Here is a 6,000-nt window from a genome sequence, read left to right as displayed (position 1 = left end):
AGATAGAAAATAGTAACTAATAAAACTGGTATGTGACCATGGGTTATGCATATCCTATATAATAAAAGCCTAATATGCTAAGTGTCCAGTCCACCAGTTGGTCATTCAACCAATCAAAGCGTAATATGCTAATGATATGCTAAGGCTGCTCAACTGCTTGCTATGACGTGCACTGACCACCAGGGGGCAGACGCTCCAACTGGTAGGTTAGCTTGCTGCTGGGGTCCAGCCAATCAGGACTGAGTGAGACAGGCCGGACATGCCCTGGAGCCCTCCCACAGTCCCTCTCCGGCTGGCCAACCTCCCACGTCTCTCTCAGGCCCCAATCATGCACTGGTGGGGTCCCTTGGCCTGGCCTGCACCCTCTCGCAATCCGGGACCCCTCGGGGGATGTCGGAGAGCCAGTTTTGGCCCAATCCCGCATGCCAGGCCGAGGGACATGCCAGGCCGAGGGACCCCACTGGTGCACGAATTCGTATGCATATAAGTTTTTTGGTTGATCTTTTCTCCCCCCACCCGCTTCTCTCTGAAGATCCTCAATCTGTTCCATGCTTCCATGACTCTAGATCTATTTTGTTTGTCAGTTTATTTTGTTCATTAGATTCCACATATAAGTGAGATCAAGGAGGTGGGGATCAATGGGGGAAAAAGGGGACATCTGTAATACCTTAAACGGTAAAGATAAATTTTAAAAAATGGTATGTGAGCAAGATCAACTGATGCAGACAGATAGCAAACTCAGAATGAAATATAGAAAATAGTGGCAAGTGCTAAATGGGGGAAAAAAAGCACAAAGGACCTGGCCGGCATGGCTCAGTGATTGAGCGTTGACCTCAATCCCCTATCAGAGCAAATGCCCGGGTTGCAAGATCCATCCCAGTGTGGGCATGCAGGAGGCAACTATCAATGATTCTCTCTCATCATTGATGTTTCTATCTCTCTCTTCCTCTCCCTTCCTCTTTGAAATATATCTATCTATATCTATATATCTATATCTATATCTATATCTATATCTATATCTATATCTATATCTATATCTATATACTGTAAAGCACAAAGGGAAGCTGAAAGGAAGGCTGGTGGTGAGAACTAGGTCAGGATGGACTGAATGACTTCTAGTCTGTGGGATGGAGGACACCGCTATCCACCTGCCCAGCCTGCCCCCTCTTTTCTGCTCACCCCACTCCTACACAACTTAGCTTCATCTTCCCTGACTTTCACACCATGTTCTTCCACTTGGGAACCCTCTGTTCTCTGTACAGTTCAGAAATGTATTTTCTTCTGTCTGGTTTCTAATTGCTTTGTGTGTGCAATTCTTGTTTCCATTTTGGATCACTGTCCCCAGTGAGAGTGGTTCTACTACCCACCTCATTTTCTTGGTATCCCACACAGTGTGCGGGGCTGAGAGAGAATGTGTTGAAGGACAGCCCTGGTATATATGTGGGAATAGTTAAGGGAACTTCAATCTCCAATTACCACTATCACCACCTGTAGGACATCACCAGTCACCCCTGGAAGGTTCATTTCTAAAAGCTTAACCTAGAAGGAACAGAAAGAAATGTATGTCATATCTGATGAGTCCTCCCCCTTGTGCTTCTAAAGGGTCCAGACCTTTGTAACTCAGTATTTTTCTACAAAATTGTGATCTTCCAGAGGGCAGAGACTATGTGGATAAAGTTGCAAAAATGTCACAGGATGACCAAGAAATTTTCCAGGCATCTGAAAATGTCCACCCCCTTATGATGTGCTTGGTTCTAAGGACAGAAATTGTGTGGTAAGAAGGGAAATTTTGGTATAAGAAAAGAGACATAAGAATCTCTGTTTACACAGATCCTGAATATAGGACTGGGACCCTCCTAGGATCCAGAGAGAGTTCTGGTCATCTCCACCAAATGACACTCCCCCATACTGATCTAAACCTGTTCCCTTCCTCCTAGACAAGAGGAAGGAAAAGTCCCATTCATAACCACAGAGAAATAGAAGTCTTCCTCACTGATTATATACAATTTACAGCAGTGTTTCATTTGGTGTCCAAGAGCCTGTAATAGCTGGAATTACCCTTGTTCCTCTTCCTCTGTGAAGGGCCAGAGCTGAGAAGTGCTCTGTGATTATGGGTCAGGGCATGACAACTCTATGCCAGACTCGCTTGGTCTGGTTTGTGGGGTGTGTGTGTGTGTGTGTGTGTGTGTGTGTGTGTGTGTGTATGTGTGTTTGTATGTGTGTTTGTATGTGTGTATGTGTATATGTCTGTGTGCGTGTGTGTCTGCTTCCAGGACAAAAATTTCCCCTCTCTTTTGGGTGATTTTTTAATGATTTAAAATGTTTGTGCTATTTTACACATTCTTACCACCAAGAAAGAAAGGGAAGGGAAAAGAAAGGAAGGGAAGGGAAGAAAGGGAAGGGAAGGGAAGGGAAGGGAAGGGAAGGGAAGGGAAGGGAAGGGAAGGGAAGGGAAGGGAAGGAAAGGGATAAGTAAACCACGAGGCCAGATAGAAGCTTCAATCTTTTTATAACTCTAGCATCAGTGGTCATACACCATCACATCTACCATACTCTGTTGGTCACAGTGACCAGCCCTGATTCAATTCAGTGAGAAGCTGGCCAAGAACCTAAATACCAGAAGACAAGGTACAGTGGGGCCCATCCCAGAGGCTAGCTACCTACCACCTAAATACTAAGAGAGCTAAAAGATGTATCTCTATCTCTCTAGGATCTGCATATTAGGATGGCCTAGGAATTTTTGTTAGTTACAATTCATCTGTCTAGAGAAAGAGATCATAAAGAATTAAAAGAGAGAGAGATAGAGAGAGATCAAAGCATGACACTCAACTTAGAGTTGCTTTAGTGAGACAGGATTTATTTCACTTACAAAAGCATCTAGAGGTGGGAGGTTTCAGGGTTGGTAAATTCAGCAGCTTGATGATATCAGGTTCTTCAACCTTCTGCACTTTTCTTGGCTCTTCCTTCATGCCACAGATTCCTCATCTACATGTGCAGGTATGACACTGTGAATGAGTAATATGAATGGTGTACTTGTAACTTTTCTGGAACCACAGTATCTTAGAGGTCACTGAGTCCAGCTCCCATCTGATATTTGCCTCCTGCTATCAAACTCAGGGAACATAGCTGCACACCAAGATTTTCTCTCACTGTATGTAGTAAATTGGGTTGGGCACTGTAAATATACAACAGAGCCCTATGTTCAAAGTGCAGAATTGTAGGAGATGTAGAAAGTTTAGGTCATTGTATTTGTGGGACAATCCCTGTCCCCTCAACTGGTGGCAGGAACTATGCAAGCACCATTGGAGTCTTTACAAGAACTTTCTTCAGCATTCCTTGACCACCATGTATATGGGATCTCTTCTGCCCTTAAAAATGACTTTCAGGAGAGGCACATTCTCCCAAATGACTTACGCTCAAAACAGTAAAACCCGAAATTGGTAACTAAAGCCCAAGAATAAAAGTTGCCACGAGAGAGATGTCCAGTTCAATACTAGCGAGAACTTTTTTCAACAAGTGGGATAGTCCAAAATGGACTTTCTTTGCAGGGTGGCATTTGCAAGCAGAGTCTCTGCAATAAATTTCTAATAGAAGACTCTATAATGGGGATTCCTATATAGGGTGAAAGTTGGCTAAGATGACCACTAATTGCCTCTCTAACTCCAAAGTCAATTACTTTTCTATGTTTACTGCTTAGAATTTCTTCCTGATGCCAAGTTTAAACCTCTTTCATTGAGCTTTCAGCCTTTTTCATAAAGTCATAGAATATGGGAGATGACGACCTTGGAGACTGTCTTCTCTGTATGTCTCAAACATCTTGAGTCAGTGCTCCCATTCAATCACCGTAGAATCGATATTTTATGACCTTGCTTTTATTATTTGAAATTTCAAAGTCATATTTTAATCAACTTGCTTAAAACATAATTTACAAAGAATAAAAGATAATCATTGTAATGATACTGTTCCATAAGTTTTGAAAATGTGCAGCCTCCACCGCAGTCAGGTTAGAGAGCATTTCCATTACCTCAGCATGGTCCCTCATGCCCTTTTGCAGTCAATCGCCACCACTCCTGGCTCAGGGTGTTACCACTCTGCCTTCTGTCATTATAGATGATTATTTTTGTCTATTGTAGCATTTCATTTAAAATATGGAATCATAAAGTATGCGTAAATTGTCTGCCTGCTACACCCATGGATTATTCCAGCACAATTTGTTGAATTGTCTTGGCATCATTGCTGAAATCAGTTGTTACATATGCATGAACCTATTTCTGGTCTCTATTCAGCTCCCCTAATCTTATATCTGTCTTATATCACGTCCTTTTTATTTCTGCAGCTTTATACAAGTCTTGAAGTCAGATAATGTAAGTTTCCAACTTTGCTCTTTTCTTTTTTTAATGGCTATTCTAGGACCTTTACATTTCCTATAGATGTTAGAGACAAATCATTAATTTCTATGAAAAGCCCTCCTGTTTTTTAACAACTTTATTGAGATAGAATTTGCATACCATAAAACTTATTCATAAGTATAAAATTCTAAGAATTTTAGTAACTTATGGAATTGTGCAACTATCACCACAATTCAACTCTAGAGCATTTCCATCATCAAAAGATCATCAGGTACATTTGTAGTAACTGCCCTTTCCCAACCCACAGCTCAAGGAAGCAGCTAATCAACTTTCTGTTTCTATAGATTTTCCTTTTAGAAGATTTCAGGTAAATAAAATCATATACGTGATCTCTTCTGTCTGGCTGCTGTCATTTCTGAGGTTCTACCTTGTAGGCCCTACCAGTACTTTGTAACTCTGTAATCCTAGCGACAAATTGCATTCCATTGTAAGAATAGACTACATTTTGTGTATGTGTTCACCAGTTGATGGATATTTGATTGTTTCCACTTTGGGGTTACTATGAATGGTTCTGCTATGAACATCTATACTAATAAAAGGGTAATATGCTAATTAGGGCGGACGTCTTCCGGACGTCCATCCGGACAAAGCCACAGCAGCTGTGAGGCCCAGGGCTCAGGCCTTGCAGCCTCCGCGGCCTGCAGTTCCAGCAGCAGTGGGTGATGGGGGGGGGGGGGCGCCTTCCCCTGATCAGCCCAGTTGCCTCCCACAGAGGACATCCCCTGAGGGCTCCTGGACTGTGAGAGGGGGCAGGCCGGGCTGAGGGACCCCCCTCCAGTGCATGAATTTTTGTGCACCGGGCCTCTAGTTCATATATAAGTGTTTATATTGACATTTATTTTCCTTTCTCTTTATGTTTAACTTTTTGAGGATCTGCCAAACTAATTTTTTAAGGCTGTATTATTATTTTTTCTTCTAAAGGCTGTATTATTTTATATTCCCACCAGCAGTGTATAAATCTAAATTCTGGTCACCCAAACCCTAGCCAGTTTGTCTCAGTGGATAGAGCGTCGACCTGTGGACTGAAGGGTCCTGGGTTTGATTCTAGTCAAGGCAGCATGTACCTCAGTTGCAGGTTCCTGGCCCTGGTCCAGGGGGTGTGGGAGGCAACCAATCGATGTGTCTTTCTCACATCGGTATTTCTCTATGCCTCTCCCACCCCCTTCTGCTCTCTCTCTAAAAATCAATGGAAAAAAATATCCTCGGGTGAGGATTTAAAAAATAGAATAGAATAGAATAGAATAGAATAGAATAGAATAGAATAGAATAGAATAGAATAGAATAGAATAGAATAGAATAGTAAATAAAATAAAATAAATTCTGGTCACCCAATTCCAACATATGGAAAGGGGTTTCCCCTCACCAGCAAGCAATTCTCAGACACCAGCTGACTGTTCTAGAGTTCAATTCAATTCCAACACTATCTACCTACAGGTAGGGACAGATCCCATAAGTTAAGTCCTACAAGACTGTCCCCCCAACTTCCCCAGTACACACACACAAACACTTCAGTCACCAATCGAAAGTCCGTCCAAGTTGTCACCTGGGCTTCTGACTGAACCTGTCAGAGGTTCCAATGACTCCCACCCAT

Source organism: Eptesicus fuscus, chromosome 7, assembly GCF_027574615.1.
Source record: "Eptesicus fuscus isolate TK198812 chromosome 7, DD_ASM_mEF_20220401, whole genome shotgun sequence".
NCBI lineage: Eukaryota > Metazoa > Chordata > Mammalia > Chiroptera > Vespertilionidae > Eptesicus > Eptesicus fuscus.
The sequence above is the reverse complement of the archived record's forward strand: the minus strand, read 5'-3'. Positions refer to the sequence as shown.